Source organism: Mustela nigripes, chromosome X, assembly GCF_022355385.1.
Source record: "Mustela nigripes isolate SB6536 chromosome X, MUSNIG.SB6536, whole genome shotgun sequence".
In the NCBI taxonomy this organism is placed as follows: domain Eukaryota; kingdom Metazoa; phylum Chordata; class Mammalia; order Carnivora; family Mustelidae; genus Mustela; species Mustela nigripes.
The window spans coordinates 54950386-54969176 of record NC_081575.1 but is presented as its reverse complement, the minus strand read 5'-3'; the positions used below and the strand labels follow the sequence as shown (position 1 = coordinate 54969176).

At 37.0% G+C, this 18791-nt stretch overlaps 1 protein-coding gene across 1 annotated transcript in view; it reads left to right on the top strand.

Moving 5' to 3' along the window:
* The window catches only part of DACH2 (dachshund family transcription factor 2), an 848671-nt gene that overhangs the window by 230065 nt on the left and 599815 nt on the right, over window positions 1–18791 (top strand). The window lies entirely within an intron of this gene.

Here is an 18791-nt window from a genome sequence, read left to right as displayed (position 1 = left end):
CATCCCTCACTAGTTTATACTACAGAGAAAATCTCCTTAATATTTACAATCTAAGCTTTCTGTTGAAGATCTTATTTAACTCCTCACCTTTTGCTTCCAAGTATAAAGGATTTATACTTAAGTCTTTTTTTACTTATTTAATTTTTAATTTTATTTTCAGCATAACAGTATTCCTTGTTTTTGCACCACACCCAGTGATCCATGCAATCTGTGCCCTCTCTAATACCCACCATCTGGTTCCCCCAACCTCCCACCCCTGGCCGCTTCAAAACCCTCAGATTGTTTTTCAGAGTCCATAGTCTCTCATGGTTCATCTCCCCTTCCAATTTCCCCCAACTCCCTTCTCCTCTCTAACTCCCTTTGTCCTCCATGTTATTTGGTATGCTCCACAAATAAGTGAAACCATATAATTGACTCTCTCTGCTTGACTTACTTCACTCAGCATAATCTCTTCCAGTCCCGTCCATATTGTTACAAAAGTTGGGTATTCATCCTTTCGGATGGAGGCATAATACTCCATAGTGTATATGGACCACACCTTCCTTATCCATTCATCCATTGAAGGGCATCTTGGTTCTTTCCACAGTTTGGCGACCGTGGCCATTGCTGCTATAAACATTGGGGTACAGATGGCCCTTCTTTTCAAGACATCTGTATCTTTGGGGTAAATACCCAGGAGTGCAATAGCAGGGTCATAGGGAAGCTCTATTTTTAATTTTTTGAGGAATCTCCACACTGTTCTCCAAAGTGGCTGCACCGACTTGCATTCCCACCAACAGTGTAAGGGGGTTCCCCTTTCTCCACTTCCCTTCCAACACATGTTGTTTCCTGTCTTGCTAATTTTGGCCATTCTAACTGGTGTAAGGTGATATCTCAATGTGGTGTTAATTTGAATCTCCCTGAGGGCTAGTGATGATGAACATTTTTTTTAATGTGCCTGATAGCCATTTGTATGTCTTCATTGCAGAAGTGTCTGTTCATATCTTCTGCCCATGTTATGATATGATTATCTGTTTTGTGTGTGTTGAGTTTGAGGAGTTCATTATAGATTCTGGATATCAACCTTTTGTCTGTACTGTCATTTGCAAATATCTTCTCCCATTCTGTGGGTTGCTGCTTTGTTTTCTTGACTGTTTCCTTTGCTGTGTAGAAGCTTTTGATCTTGATGAAGTCCCAAATGTTGATATTCACTTTTGTTTCCTTTGCCTTTGGAGAAGTATCTTGAAAGAATTTGCTGTGGCTGATATCGAAGAGTTTACTGCCTATGCTCTCCTCTAGGATTCTGATGGATTCCTGTCTCACATTGAGCTCTTTTATCCATTTTGTTTATCTTTGTGTATGGTGTAAGAGAATGGTCGAGTTTCACTCTTCTACATACAGCTGTCCATTTTCCCAGAACCATTTATTGAAGAGACTGTCTTTTTTCCACTGTGTATTTTTCCCTGTTTTGTCAAAGATTCTTTGACCATAGAGTTGAAGGTCCATATCTGGACTCTCTACTCTGTTCCACTGGACTATGTGTCTGTTTTTATGCCAGTACCATGCTGTCTTAGTGATCACAGCTTTGTAGTAAAGCTTGAAATCAGGTAACGTGATACCCCCAGTTTTATTTTTGTTTTTCAACATTTCCTTAGAGATTCGGGAGCTCTTCTGTTTCAATACAAATTTCTGGATTATTTGCTCCAGCTCTTTGAAAAATACCGGTGGAATTTTGATCAGAATGGCATTAAAAGTATAGATTGCTCTAGGCAGTATAGACATTTTAACGATGTTTATTCTTCCGATCCAAGAGCATGGAATGGTTTTCCATCTTTTTGTGTCTTCTTCAGTTTCTTTCATGAGTGTTCTGTAGTTCCTTGAGTACAGTTCCTTTACCTGTTTGTTTAGGTTTATTCCCAGGTATCATATGGTTCTTGGTGCTATAGAAAGTGGAATTGATTCTCTAATTTCCTTTTCTGTATGTTCATTGTTAGTGTATAAGAAAGCCACTGATTTCTGTACATTGACTTTGTATCTTGCCACGTTGCTGAATTGCTGTATGAGTTCTAGTAGTTTGGGGCTGGGGTCTTTTGGGTTTTTCATATAAAGAATCATGTCATCTGTGAAGAGAGAGAGAGTTTGACTTCTTCATTGCCAATTTGGATACCTTTTATTTCTCTTTGTTGTCTGACTGCTGTTGCTAGGACTTTTAATACTATGTTGAACAAGAGTGGTGACAGTGGGCATCCTTGTCGTGTTCCTGATCTCAACGGGAAGGCTGCAAGCTTTTTCTCATTGCAATGATATTTGCTCTGGGTCTTTCATAGATAGATTTGATGAAGTTCAGGAATGTTCCCTCTATGCCTCTACTTTGAAGCGTTTTAATCAGGAACGGATGTTGGATTTTGTCAAATGCTTTCTCTGCATCAATTGAGAGGACCATGTGGTTCTTCTCTCTTCTCTTATTAATTTGTTCTATCTCATTGATTGATTTGGGAATGTTGAACCATCCTTGTAGCCCAGGGATGAGTCCCACCTCGTCATGGTGGATAATCTTTTTAATGTGTTGTTGGATCCTGTTTGCTGGGATCTTGTTGAAAATCTTGGCATCCATATTCATCAGTGATATTGTTCTGAAATTCTCCTTTTTGGTGGGGTGTTTGTCTGGTTTGGGGATCAAGGTAATGCTGGCTTCATAGAAAGAGTCAGGAAGTTTTCCTTGTGCTTCAATTTTTTGAAACAGCTTCAGGAGAATAGGTGTTATTTCTTCTTTGGAAGTTTGGTAGAATTCCCCAGGGAATCCATCAGGTCCAGGGCTCTTGTTTTTTGGGAGGTTTTTGATCACTGCTTTAATCTCGTTACTAGATATTGGTCTATTCAGGTTGTCAGTTTCTTCCTGGTTCAATTATGGGAGTTTATAGTTTTCCAGGAATGCATCCATTTCATATAGTTTGCTTAGCTTATTGGCATATAACTGTTGATAATAAATTTTGATTATTGTTTCTACTTCCTTGGTGTTCATTATGATCTCTCCCTTTTCATTCATAATTTTATGAATTAGAGCTTTCTCTCTTTTCTTTTGGATTAGTGTGGCCAATAGCTCATCGATCTTATTGTTTCTTTCAAAAAACCAGCTTCTAGTTTCATCGATACATTCTACTGTATCACTGGTTTCTACCTCATTGATCTCTGTTCTAATCTTGATTATTTCCCGTCTTATGTGTGGATTTGATTTGAATTGTTGTTGATTCTCCAGTTCTTTAAGGTGTTGAGACAGCTGGTGTATTCTGGATTTTTCAATTTTTTTGAGGGAGGCTTAGATGGCTATGTATTTCCCCCTTAGGACCGCCTTTGCTGTAACCCATAGGTTTTGGACCAAAGTGTCTTTATTCTCATTGGTTTCCATGAATTGTTTCAGTTCTTCTTTGATCTCCTGGTTGATCCAAGCATTCTTAAGCAAGGTGGTCTTTAGTTTCCAGGTGTTTGAGTTCCTTCCGACTTTTTCCTGGTGATTGAGCTCCAGTTTCAAAGCATTGTGATATGAGAATATGCAGGGAAAAATCTCAGTCTTTTGGTATCGGTTGAGTCCTGATTTGTGACCCAGTATGTGGTCTATTCTGGAGAAGGTTGATGTGCACTTGAGAAGAATGAGTATTCTGTTGTTTTAGGGTGGAATGTTTTGTATATATCTATGAAGTCCATCTTGTCCAATGTGTCATCATACAATGCTCTTTTTTCTTTATTGATTTTCTGCTTCAATGATCTATTTCTGAGAAAGGTGTGTTAAGATCTCCTACTATTAACGTATTCATATCAAAATGACTCTTTATCTTGATTAGCAGTTTTCTTATGTAATTGGCTGCTCCCTTATTGGGGGCATAGATATTTACAATTGTTAGATCATCTTGGTGAATAGTCCCTTTAAGAATGATGTAGTGTCCTTCTGTATCTCTGACTACAGTCTTTAGTTTAAAGTCTAATTTATCTGATATGAGAATCGCTACCCTGGCCTTCTTTTGAGGCCCATTGGCATGAAAAATGCTTCTTCATCCCTTTATTTTCATCCTGGTTATATCTTTAGGTTCAAAATGGGTCTCTTGTAGACAACATATGGATGGGTCCTGTAGTTTTATCCAATCTGCAACCCTGTGTTGTTTATGGGTGCATTTAGCCCATTCACATTGAGAGTGATTATTGATAGATATGTTTTTATTGACATCCTGTTATCTTTGAAGTCTTTCTTTCTGTAGATTGTCTCTATATTTCTGTTCAATGCTATTCTTAGAATTTTTCCTCCTTTATAGATCCCCCCTTAATGTTTCCTGCAGTGTTGGCTTGGTGGTCGCATAGTCTTTTAAACCTTGCCGGTCTTGGAAACTCTTTATCTCTCCATCCATTTTGAATGTCAGTCTTGCTGGATAAAGTATTCTTGGCTGCATGTTCTTCTCATTTAGTGCCCTGAATATATCTTGCCAGCCTTTTCTGGCTTGCCAAGTCTCTGAGGACAGGTCTGATGTTATTCTGATGAGCTTTTCTCTGTAAGTAAGGAGCCTCTTTGTTCTAGCAGCTTTCAAGAGATTGTATCTACATTTATGATTCCTCAATTTGACTACGAGGTGCCTTGATGTTTTTCTGGAATCTAGAATCATGGGTGGAGACCGTTCAGCCTCTAGTACATGAACGCTGTTCCATTCGCGAAATTAGGAACATTTTCATGAAGAACTTGTTCCACTATATCTTCTATACGTTTTTCTTTCTCCTCCCCTTCAGGGATTCCAATTGTGACATTGGAATGTTTCATGGCATCATTTATTTTCCTGATTCTGTTTTCATGACTTCTAAGCTGTTTGTTCCAGGCTTCCTCCTGATCCTTTCTCTCTGTTTGTCCTCCAGATCACTAATTCTATCTTCTGTCTCAGTCACCCTAGGTTTGAGAGAATTTAGATTAGATTGGAACTCATTGAGAGCATTGTAAACCTCATCCCTAGTAGCTTTCAGCTCTGCCCTAACATTGTGAACACCATCCCTTGTTGCTTTCAGTTCGGCCCTAACCAATTCTGTTTGGTCATTCATGGCTTTCTCCAACCTAGCTATTGCCTGGATCATTGTTAGCCTGACTTCTCTTTCCGAAATATTGTCTATGTTGATAGCCATTAGCTCTGTTGCAGAAAGCCCATCCTCTGTATTTTTCTTCTGCTGGGCATTCCTCCTCCTAGTTATTTTGGTGAGAGAAGACTGAATGGGTATAGCTGGATGTATGAACTGTGGTGCAGTCAAGGTGCACCCTGGAACACTTCTGAGCTATCAGGGTTCCCCACCCAAACGAGAGAAAATAGAAAAGAAAAAGAAAAAAAAATAGAGAGAGAGACAGGAAAAAAAGGGAAGATAAAAGAGATCAGCCCAAATGGGCCCCAAGGTAAGATTTATGAAGTATACAAAAACAGACAAACAAAAAGAAAGAACCTTGTCAAAAAAACCTCAAGTATAAGATTTATATACTATCAGGACAATAACAAAAACACAGACACACTGGTTGAAGAAAAGATGGGAGAGTGGTTATAAATTCACAGTGTGGGCAAGGAAGGTTGTTTTGGTTCTTCCTGGATGTATCTTGATATCTTTGTTAAAGGACTCAACTTTCCTAAGATATGGGGGATAAAAAATTGGTTTACCTATAGAGGTAGCATTGATTGGGGGAAATGGGATTACCTTGAAGTTTAACTCTATATGAATATTAGAAAATAAAAATAAAAAAGGAATAAACTAGACTAAACTAAACTAAATTTTTGAAAAAAAATTTAAAAAATAGAAACGCAAATGAAAACACAGGTGTATGTATCAAAAAGTTCAGGTTAGAAGGTTATTATGGAATTCGATGTACTAGACATCTCACTGTGATGGTAAATATGTTAAAAAACTATTTATATATAAAAAATGGACGAGAATAGTGGGAATAAGTTAAAAATAAAAGTTGTCCTATAAAGTGGTGGTGGTTGTTCTCTTGTAGTCTTTTTATTATTTTTTTTTCTTTTTCTTTCCTGGTTCGTTTTCTGGAGGTGGGGTCTTCCACGTGGGTTTTCAGTCAATGACGTTCCCTGAGTTAAGTCCTCCTGCCCTCATCAAGGGGGTGGGCTCTGAGGAAACTTTTTTTTTTCAGGCTTTTGTTCTCTGGAGGTTTTTATGTTTGTTCACTTCTTTTTTTCCTCTCACCTTGACCGCTTTTGATGGTGTTTGTAGTTTTAGAGGAAAGCAAACTGCACCCTGACCTCCCTCTCAGAGAGAAGCTTCAGTCTGGTCCCCTGTAGGTGCTGCAAAGTCCATATAAATTCCCCTTTGGCCGCTGGCAGAGGAGGTTCTGAGTCGTGGTCCCTGGGGACACAGGATCTTCTGCTTGTACCCCAAATCACGGCAGCAGTGGCTGTTTGGGCAGCTCCAGACTGCCAGAGAGGTTCCAAGCTGCGATTGCACACTGAGATTTTCCCACTGGCCCTGGATGGGAGTGCCTGGTCTTTCTTAGTCTAAGAGCACCGGGCTTGCACACACCTCTCTCAGGGGAGGCTGTGGGTCGTGCCTGCGTGTCAGGCTCTGGTAGCAGGGCGCAGGTCCGAGAGCACCAGGCTGGACCTTCACGAACATCTCTCAGGGGAGGGTTTAAGGTACGCATGCATCTGAGGCTCTGCAACAATGGCGAGGGTCTAAGGTTTCCGCGCTTGGCCTTCCCACACCTGTCTCAGGGGAGGGTGAGGTGCTCACGGATCTCAGGCTCTGTAGCACAGCTCAGCGTTGTGCCGTCTGGAGTGGTTCCCAGCCCCTCACAGGAGCCAGACCCCAAGTGTTCTCGGGGGCGCTGGTGGCTCAGGGACCAAGAACTGGTTTCTCCTCCTCACTCTCTCTGGCTCAGCACCAGGGGAGGCAATCCTAGGTCCAGGAACGTAAGCCCCTGTCCCTAGCCACCCCGATTTCCACACTTCCCTCCCTCCCCCCCACACCCCATGATCCTTTGCTCTTTTTGAGTACTTTCAACCAGTCTCCAAGTTAATGATGGTCCCCAGATGCAGGGCACCCTTATATTAGGGGTATTACTTTCCAATCAGTCACCTCTGGTGGCTCCCTCCCCCTTTTGTTTATCTTCTGATGTCAGTCCGACCTTCCCACTCTGCTTTACGTGCCCACTGGTGTCTTCTGCCCCTGTAGAGAGACAGATGTGTATAATTCTGTTCTTAGTCTGATTTCATGGGCAATCGGAGTTCTTTGGTAGGTAATCAGCTCACTTTAGGGTACAGGTTGAAACGGCGCCTCCTCCTACTTCCCTGCCATCTTGTCTCCTGTTGACAATAATTTATGATGATTGTTTCTATTTCCCTGGTGTTAGTTGTGATCTCTCCCTTTTCATTCATAATTTTATTAATTTAGGTCCTTTCTCTTTTCTTTTGGATAAGTCTGGCCATGGTTTATTAATCTTATTAAATCTTTCAAAGAACCAGCTTATAGTTTTGTTGATTTGCTCTACTGTATTTCTAGTTGCTAATTCATAGATCTCTGCTCTAATCATAATTATTTCTCTATTTATGCATGGCTTAGGCTTCATCTGTTGTTTTTTTTCCTCCAGTTCTTTAAGGTGTAAAGTTCTTTGGTGAATTCAGTATCTTTGTTTGTGGAGAGTTTTTTGTTTTTTTGGTTTTTGTTCGTTTGTTTGTTTTGTTTTTATATTTGTTATTGTTTTTTGATTGAGGCTTGAATGATTATGTATTTTCCACTTCGGACTGCCTTCACAGTATCCCAAAGGTTTTGGACTGGTGTGTTTCTGTTGTTGTTTTTTTTTAATTTTTTTAAATTTAAAATTTTTTTAATTTTTTATAAACATATATTTTTATTCCCAGGGGTACAGGTCTGTGAATTGCCAGGTTTAAACACGTCACAGCACTCAACAAAGCACATACCCTCCCCAATGTCCATAACCCCACCCCCCCCCCCCCAGCAACCCTCAGTTTGTTTTGTGAGATTAAGAGTCACTTATGGTTTGTCTCCCTCCCAATCCCATCTTGTTTCATTCATTCTTCTCCTACCCACGTAAGCCCACATGTTGCATCACCACTTCCTCATATCAGGGAGATCATATGATAGTTGTCTTTCTCCGCTTGACTTATTTCGCTAAGCATGATATGCTCTAGTTCCATCCATGTTGTTGCAAATGGCAAGATTTCATTTCTTTTGATGGCTGCATAGTATTCCATTGTGTATATATACCACATCTTCTATATCCATTATTCTGTTGATAAACATCTAGGTTCTTTCCATAGTTTGGCTATTGTGGACATTGCTGTTACAAACATTCGGGTGCACGTGCCCCTTTGGATCACTCTGTTTGTATCTTTAGGGTAAATACCCAGTAGTGCAATTGATGGGTCATAGGCAGTTCTATTTTCAATATTTTGAGGAACCTCCATGCTGTTTTCCAGAGTGGTTGCACCAGCTTACCAACAGTGTAGGAGGGTTCCCCTTTCTCCGCATCCTCGCCAGCATCTGTCATTTCCTGACTTGTTGATTTTAGCCATTCTGACTGGTGTGAGGTGATATCTCATTGTGGTTTTGATTTGTATTTCCCTGAAGCCGAGTGATATGGAGCACTTTATCATGTGTCTGTTGGCCATATGGATGTCTTCTTTGCAGAAATGTCTGTTCATGTCCTCTTCCCATTTCTTGATTGGATTATTTGTTCTTTGGGTGTTGAGTTTGCTATGTTTTTTATAGATTTTGGACACTAGTCCTTTATCGGATATGTTGTTTACAAATATCTTCTCCCATTCTCTCAATTGTCTTTGATTTTGTTAACTGTTTCCTTTGCTGTGCAAAAGCTTTTGATCTTGACGAAATCCCAATAGTTCATGTTTGCTCTTGCTTCCCTTGCCTTTGGCGTTGTTCCTAGGAAGATGTTGCTGCGGCTGAGGTCGAAGAGGTTGCTGCCTGTGTTCTCCTCAAGGATTTGGATGGATTCCTTTCGCACATTGAAGTCCATCATCCATTTTGAGTCTATTTTCGTGTGTGGTGTAAGGAAATGGTCCAATTTCATTTTACTGCATGTGGCTGTCCAATTTTCCCAACACCATTTGTTGAAGAGGCTGCCTTTTCTCCATTGGACATTCTTTCCTGCTTTGTCGAAGATTAGTGGACCGTAGAGTTGAGGGTCTATTTCTGGGCTCTCTATTCTGTTCCATTGATCTATATGTCTGTTTTTGTGCCAGTACCATGCTGTCTTGATGATGACAGCTTTGTAATAGAGCTTGAAGTCCGGAATTGTGATGCCACCAACGTTGGCTTTCTTTTTCAATATCCCTTTGGCTATTCGAGGTCTTTTCTGGTTCCATATAAATTTTAAAATTATTTGTTCCGTTTCTTTGAAAAATATGGATGGTACTTTGATAGGAATTGCATTAAATGTGTAGATTGCTTTAGGTAGCATAGACATTTTTACAATATTTATTCTTCCAATCCAGGAGCATGGAACATTTTTCCATTTCTTTGTCTTCCTCAATTTCTTTCATGAGTACCTTATAGTTTTCTGAGTATAGATTCTGTGTCTCTTTGGTTAGGTTTATTCCTAGGTATCTTATGGTTTTGGGTGCAATTGTAAATGGGATTGACTCCTTAATTTCCCTTTCTTCTGTCTTGCTGTTGGTGTAGAGAAATGCAACTGATTTCTGTGCATTGATTTTATATCCTGACACTTTACTGAATTCCTGTATAAGTTCTAGCAGTTTTGGAGTGGAGTCTTTTGGGTTTTCCACATATAGTATCATATCATCTGCGTTGCTAGGACTTCTAATACTATGTTGAACAAGAGTGGTGAGAGTGGGCATCCTTGTCGTGCTCCTGATCTCAACGGGAAGGCTGCAAGCTTTTTCCCATTTGAGGATGAAATTTGCTGTGGGTCTTTCATAGATAGATTTTATGAAGTTCAGGCATGTTCCCTCTATCCCTCTACTTTGAAGCATTTTAATCAGGAACGGATGCTGGATTTTGTCATATGCTTTTTCTGCATCAATTGAGAGGACCATGTGGTTCTTCTCTCTTATCTTATTAATTTGTTCTATCATATTGATTGATCTGTGAATGTTGAACCATCCTTGTAGCCCAGGGATGAATCCCACTTTGTCATAGTGGATAATCTTTTTAATGTGCTGTTGGATCCTGTTTGCTAGGATCTTGTTGATAATCTTAACATCCATGTTCATTAGTGATATTGGTCTGAAATTCTCCTTTTTGGTAGGGTCTTTGCCTGTTTTAGGGATCAAGGTAATGCTAGTTTCATAGAAAGAGTCTGGAAGTTTTCCTTGTGCTTCAATTTTTTGAAACCGCTTCAGGAGAATAGATGTTATTTCTTCTTTGGAAGTTTGGTAGAATTCCCCAGGGAATCCATCAGGTCCAGGGCTCTTGTTTTTTGGGAGGATTTTTGATCACTGCTTCAATCTCATTACTAGATATCGGTCTATTCAGGTTGTCAATTTCTTCCTGGTTCAATTATGGGAGTTTATTGTTTTCCAGGAATTCATCCATTTCATCTAGTTTGCTTAGCTTATTGGCATGTAACTGTTGATAATAACTTCTGATGATTGCTTCCACTTCCTTGGTGTTCATTGTGATCTTTCCCTTTTCATTCATAATTTTATGAATTTGGGCTTTCTCTCTTTTCTTTTGGATTAGTGTGGACAATGACTTATCAATCTTATTGATTCATAAAACCAGCTTCTAGATTCATTGATACATTCTACTGTATCTCTGGTTTCTAACTCATCGATCTCAGCTCTAATCTGGATTATTTCCCTTCTTATGTGTGGAGTTGGTTTGATTTGTTGTTGATTCTCCAGTTCTTTAAGGTGTAGAGACAGCTGGTGTATTCTGGATTTTTTTAAAAAAAGAAGTAAAATGTCTGAAGAATTTTCAATGTTTTTCTGAAACATAGAAAGGACATGCCTTTAACTGAATACCAGTAACAAACATTCCAATAACTGTTTATAAAAATAGTATATCTAAAGAGTAGCAACTAATCTGCAGTTGCCACTAACTTTTTAGAGGAATTTCATTTTCATCTACCTATAGTTTAAGAAAATAGCAACAACTTAAGTATAAGAGAACCATAGGGTATTTGAGTTGTTGAGTTATTTGAGTATTGAGATATAATGGGCCACACAGGTCAATTTGTACAACCCTGGCTTTACAAATTAGGATACTGGTATGTAAAGAAGGGAAGTCATTTGTTTATGGTTACACAGCTAGTTAGTTTCATAGTTGAGACTAATACCCAAGTCTCCTTATGCATTGTTCAGTGTTCTTTCTGTTAACACTATTGCTTCCGGGAGGTGGTTATTTGAAAATTCATTTTTAACTTGGTTTTATGCAAGTTGTAAAATAACTTGTCATGGAAAAAAGTCATAAACTCCGAGTTCTTTGCTCTATTCTATATGCTATTTCCATGTAAATTTAGGCTTCCAATCATATTAATGCTAGCTTTAGACTTCTGCTACACATACCCCTTCTATCTGATCCTCTTCTCTATCAACTTGGTCATTTCATGCTGAGAACATTGTAGTAACCTCCTCTCTGGTCTCACCTTCAAACTCTTTTGTAACAATTCATTCTTCACATCTTGTCAGTTGCAGTTTCTTAAAGTGTTTTTGTCCTTTTTCTGTCTTTGTTTTTCAAAATCTATCTTCAAGATTCAAATCAAATTTCTTCTCTTCTACAATGACTTACCACTTCAGGTAAAAGGGATACCTTCTTCTAAATTCTTATATCACTTAGTTTATATCAACCATTCATTCAACAATTGTTCATCAGATATTCTTGGGTGCCTACTCTATGTCAGGAATGTGTGGTTTATCATTCACAGGCTTTCAGTGTGATAATTTGGGACTATGATTTATCACTTTTTTTAGATTATAATATTCTTGATATTGAGAATCATGCTTAAAAATCTTTGTATTCTACCGAGCCCATAGCAAAGACCTTTTGTACATAGTTGTTGATTAGTAAGTATTTGTAGAATAAATACTAAGCTAAGAAGTTGATATTCATAGGGTGAAGAGATAAATGTGACCTCCATGGGATCAGTAAACAAATTGTTATATATCAGTTATAAATATGTTTAAAGAGCTTTCTTTAATTCTTAAAGAATTTGGTTTTTTACATGCCAGGAAAGTGACAAGATGATCAAAGAAATTATCAAAACAGTATTTCAGTCATATTCTCATAGATAAATATTGTAAACAACAAAAAGTGGAAGGCATGGAATCAGACTTTAAAGACTCCAGTTTCAGCTTCTAGGTATTTAAAAGTGGAACAATATATCAAACCCACTTTATACACAGAATAGTTGTACTTCATTCGTTAGTAAAGAATAAATGCTTCATTAACTGTAAATCTGTGTAACAGTAAGATGTTATTTAACATAAGATTTTAGACACATAAATGAGATCTACTTTTTCAAAAGATAATCATTTGTAGCTTTAAGTAACACCTCTGGGGCTTAATTCATGTAGAACATGCTTTTTATTTTATTATTTTAATTTTAATTTTATTTTAGATAGTAGAGTAGCCCTCATTGGGGATTACATTAAGGGGGATGAATATTAAGGGATTTAATACACTTTCTTAAGTAATCCTCTTCATTTCCACTTTTGCCTTTTAGTAATACATTGAAAGTATGTTTAGGCCAAGATTCCTTTGCTTGATTGTCTTGATCTGTGCTAGACTAAACCAGATAGGATGACCAAGAATGATCAACTGGCATATGAAGTCATTTTCTTAGGAACAGCTTAGCTGAGTTCTACTTAAAGAACTGTCAGCATTTTACATCTAATTTAAGTGTCACTAAACAATCCAAATGTTAAAAAAAAAAAAGTCAAGGTATAATTAAAGTAAATTTTTAAAATATTTTTCTCTCTGAATAACTTTATAATGAATATATATTTTTTCATCAATAATTCAGTATATTTGATGTCATTAGCTAAGTTTGGGTTCATGATGTTTCTGATCAATTTTAGGTGCTCAGGGAAAGTTTACTCAGATTCTAAAGCACCATGGTTATTCTAACATAAATTAAGCATCACCATCAATGATTAAAACTACGCTGCATAGTGGAAATAGGTTCTTAAAATATGTTTTATGAAAATGAGTTTGAAGACTCTACAGTAACAAATTTGAATGAATAAAATGTCCCTTCATACACTGAAATAAAAATTCAGTTTATTTGACAAATATTTACTGGGTGCCCATTCTGTGCCAGCATCTTTCTTAGGTTTTGGAGTGAAACAGTGGACAAGAATCCCAAACACATTCTTAGATGGAGATTGCATGTTCATAGGGGAAATAGATCTAAAATAATGAAATAGATAAAAGATTTACACATTGTTATAAATGCTATGAAGGAAACACCATTTTAGCAATTCCAAATTGGAGGCTGCTACTAATTTCTCTACATAGGCAGCATACTATTTAGGAAGTGGGTCAACTTATTATCATCTCAGTATGATATCAAACCATCAAGCCTAAAGCCAAATAGAGGCTTGTAAAAAAGTTATTTTGTCCAATGCTTTAAGGATTTTAATATATATCTACAATAAATGTTTTGTTTGGCCTCTGGAACATTTCCTTAGTGCTTTCTGTGAGTTTTTCTGAACATGCAATAACAAGACATGATGATCAACTAGAAGACATGAGATATAACTAGTATTCAGTGTTTTAAAAAGCCCAAATAAAAGGCTGGGTAGAACTCCCATAGAGCAAGGACAAGATTCAAAGGGTCTCTCTTTGTGTCTTTAGCCAAGCCTACAAACATGGATAGCAAGACAATGAGGGAAAAAATTTCCAACAGAATTTTTGTGGACAAAGATGCCACAGTATTAAGAGATTAAAAATATATGAAGATTCTGAGGGATGTTTATAGTTTTATACAATATAAATCATTTCAGGTAAGCTATTCAATAATCAATTCATTTATGTGACTGATTTTTTGAGTTTGAATATGTGGAAATATATTATTTAAAAACCCATTTCAGATGCATTTATAGTACCACTAAAGATATGTAATTGGTTTCCTTGATAGAACATATACTCATTTTGTGCATACTGACTATAATTATTACTGTATTGTGAGAAGAACATGTTATTCTTATTTTTGTGATCATTGCCATGAAAAACACAATTGATATTCTGAACTGTAATTCTGAGATTGTTTATTATCATAGGTAATATGGGAAGTATCACTGAATCTATTGAGACTCTACAGACTGGATTGACAAAGTTCTGTTCGTGTAAAAGATCATCTGTGAGATGCAATTGGCATAGAGTCTTGTATTTTTAAAATTATATTGACAGCCTTTGTTAATACAATATATATCCTGAAGTGCCCTTTTGTACACATTTTTTAAAATGTCATAGGTTTATTTATCTTTGCTATTACCCCATCCCATATTCATTTTTTCTTTTTTCTCTAGATTCTGATTTTAAACTCACTGATGTTTAAAAGAGTCAAGTTTATGCACCAAATTCTTTCAAAAGAAGCAGATATTTAATATGACCAAGAGTTTTGTTATCCCTAAATCATTTGAGGAAAAATAAATTCCTGAAAGAAAGAAAATGGTCAGTTTTAATTGTTTGGGTTTGAATGAGAAGAATGTGTCTTTGGGGAATTAAGTAATACAGAGTTTGCTTGGATGTCTTCCAACAACTTAAATAAGCCTAACATATCCAGGCCTTTATTTTTATACTTTTATAATAAAATACATTTTCAGTCATTTTTCTTAGCCTACATACTTATAAAAAATTCTGGGATTACTAAAGAGATTAAATAGCTTTATAACTGCTGCTATGGAGTGAGAGTTGACATATAAAATGAATAAAGTTATTAGCTAAGAGAGTAAGAGAAAAGCTCCCTAAAATCTCCAACTGTGGAAATGCAACAGCTGATATGATTTAATCACATCTACAAAGAGAACTTTAAAATGTTTTATCAATTTATCTTTACTGGCCATTTGTATATTACAGATGAAGTTGGGAGGATGGACAGAGCATTGTTTGACTTATGTCCTATTTATATTTTACATTTGTTCCCAATCAATATTTTGTTTATCATATTGGGCCAGAAAAAGAAGTTACATGACTAAAAGATCTTGTATGTTTAAGGAACCATGTAAAGGGTAATTTAGTAATCCCCAAAATATAGCAAAATAAATTCCAGGTTAACAGCTGGCTCCTATTTCAAAGCACAAGAAATATTTTTCTGCTAGCTTTATTGAGGTATAATTGACAGAATTTGTATATATTTGAGGTATACAATCATTTCATTATGTATACATATATCAAAACATAAGAAACATGTTATTGATTTGCTAGAATTTTGAATATATGACTATTACTCTGATTGAATGATGAGGTTTCTTGGAGTATAATAACGGTTTCTAATTAAATCTATTTTAATTTAACACAGCTTGCTTTAGGCTTTTTTTTGTTGTTGTATATGAGAAAATAGTAAAAAGGTTCTACTTCAAGGATTGAAGGCTTGTCTTTCCTAATTAAAGAAAGTACATATGACTCTAGGTAGATAAACAATCTAGCACTTTTAGTGTACCCTCAATCAATAGTGTACACATGTATAGAAGTTTCCAGATATCTCATATTTTCTATGAGGAAATTGAGTGATGTTTGAAGTCAATTATATCTATGAACTTTAAAATAGTGGCCATAAGGGGCACCTGGGTGCCTCAGTGGGTCAAAGCCTCTGCCTTCAGCTCAGGTCATGATCCTAGGGTCCGGGGATCAAGCCCCACATCTGGCTCTCTGCTCGGTGGGGAGCCTGCTTCCTCCCCTCTCTCTCTGCCTGCCTCTCTGCCTACTTGTGATTGCTGTCAAATAAATAAATAAAATCTTTAAGAAAAATAGTGGCCGTAAAACTCAAATTCCTAATGGAAACAGGAATATAACATATATTAATTAAGAGGGCCACATGTAAGATCATAGGACATTGTGGGACCTCAATTATGCAGGGGACAGAGAGGGCATGTTCTGTCTGTGGGTAGCCATTGCTTCTCTACTTCATATAGTTGTGATGAGCCAGTAAATATGTGGGACCAGATATTTTAGAAGATTTTTTTAGAGTCTTCTGGAAATTCAGATTTTATATAAATTTCTCAGATTTTCATAGCTCTGGGCAGAGCAAGCAAAATATATTTGGCAGCCTTGGTTTTTCAGTTTCCAGGCTTTGCTTTAAAAGTAGTGTGGTATAGAAAAAGCACTTGCTTAGAGATCAAGGGGCACAGATCTTGTCTATCTCTTCTACTATCTAAATGTATAGCACATTTGTCAATTTTATTATGTTCCCATGAGAATAAAACAGATATGATAATATTTGGTGGAGAGTTCAAAATGTGGTTCCCCTAATATATAGGGGAAACAGGGTGATGAATTCAGGGGCAGTATCTTGAATTAGGAGTCAAGTGACACGAATCTCACTAAGAGATTAGTGTCAGAGATTCTGACACTAATTTTCTATGTAATGTTGGCCAAAAAATTTAAAATCTCAGGGGCTAATTTTCTAAGCTGTCAAGTGGTGGTGGTGGTGGGTAGTAAAGTATAACAGTTCAGACTCCCAATATATCATGTAGGGAAAAGAAGGGCTTCACTACTAATTGAAGGGATGAAAAGGAATAGTTCCCTCTTATATTTTCTTATACTAACCACCAGCACTTTACTTTTCTTTAGAGTCCAGATTCAAATCCACTGGAGTAGTTTATCTCAAAGGATGACCATATCCATAAAATGCTCTTTTTTTCATTTTATTTTATTCTAGTTCTTCTCAGTGTTCCAGAATTTATTGTTTATACACCACACCCAGTGCTCCATGCAATTCGTGCCCTCCATAATACCCACCACCAGGCTCACCCAACCGCCCAAACCCCTCCCCTCCAAAACCCTGTTTCTTTCTCAGACTCTAAGTAATTTTCCCTATTTGAGTATTAGTGAATATAGCACTTTATTTAGTTACTCTCACATCAGAGATAGGACTTACTAGTGGTATTTGATAGCGAATATTCAATTTATCTTCAAAATGTCTAAAAAACCTAAATCCAATGATTCTATGAGTTCTTAGCTGGTGTTCTCACTTTCTGATATTTTGTTGCCTCTTGTCATGTGTTTTGTATGCTGTTTATCAATTGATAAATGTGATTCTGTGGTCTAAGTTTTGGTTTCAAAAGTAAGAATTCTGCATCTCTGATTCTACTAAACTAACTTCAATCAGAGAGGGGTACTGGGTAACAGTCATTGCCATTAACTTCATTGCCTTGCATCACACACTACAAGTTAGAAGACTCAAAGTATGAAAATGTATTTATCAGTTGTATGGGGTAAAAATGATCCTGACAAACCCAAAATATAGCCTTCTTTCATTTGTTTAATTCTTGGGTCTAAGCCAGTGCAGACTCAACATCTAGTTATAACTTCTATGTGGGGGACAGTCTTTCTGTAGTCAGGAAAATTCGTTCTAATGCTGTGCAATATTGATGATTATTGAAGATGGTAAGCTGTGTAGAGACCCTTACTACTTATCACCATATGTTGTGGAAACTTGGTAATAATTCTATTGGCGGTAGTGACATATTGAGTATGGTATCTGGCCCAGTGTTCTTGAACATGTGTAGCCCCATTTTGTCAATATTTTCACAAGAATGTAATAATATGCAAATTTCAGCCACAAAGATAAGTTCTAGGGAATTTCAGGCCCTTTATTTATGGTTTAAATTTTACAGCCAGACTTAGAAGTGAGGAGAGGAAGCAAAAAGGTAATTAGAAGAGGCTAAGAGATATTAGAAGGGGATAGGAAACATTCTAGGCCAACTCCAGGAAACACAGATGAGAACTGTTTATACTGTTTATACTGATCTGGTATCTTGTAGCATCACCTGCTTGTTCAGTGAAGTTTTCCAAAATGTTTATTACTTGTCAAAGTATAAGGAAATCTAAAATAAATTAATTGACACGCAGGATGAACAAATTCAGAAGTATAAAAATCACATTTTATTTTGAATGTTAAAAATAAATTATGTGAGTCTAACTTGTAGACTCTAAAGTCCTAGAGCCATAACTAGAGTTAGGTAGTATTGTAAAATACGTTCTTACACTTGACAAGTCAAATGAAAGAATTTTTTAAAATTTTATTTTCTTTATTTTTAGTTTTTTTATTTTTTAAAAAAGATTTTATTTATTTGACAGAGAGAGATCACAAGTAGGCAGAAAGGCAGACAGAGAGAGAGGGGGAAGCAGGCTCCCTGCTGAGCCGTGAGCCTAGCGTGGGGCTCAATCCCAGGACCCTGAGATCATGACCTTAGCAGAAGGCAGAGGCTTAACCCACTGAGCTGCTCAGGTGCCCCCAATTTTAATATTTTAAAGATTTTTTATTTATTTAAATGACAGAGAGAGATACAGTGAGAGAGGGAACACAAGCAGGTGGAGTGGGAGAGGGAGAAGCAGGCTTCTCGCTGAGCAGAGAGTCCAATGCCGGGCTTGATCCCAGGATCCTGGGACCATGACCAGAGCTGAAGGCAGATGCTTAATGACTGAGGCACCCAAACGCCCCATGAAACAATTTTTAAAGTCAAGCAAGTTTTAATTCCAAAAAATTCCAAAAATTCCAAGAAAGTTTTAAATTCTTAATAAAAGAGCAGTTAATTCATGGACATTTATATATCTGTCAGATAATTCTAACAAGAATGTTTCAGTATTTTGGTAATTTTAAAGTCTAAACTTAATCTATGAATCTC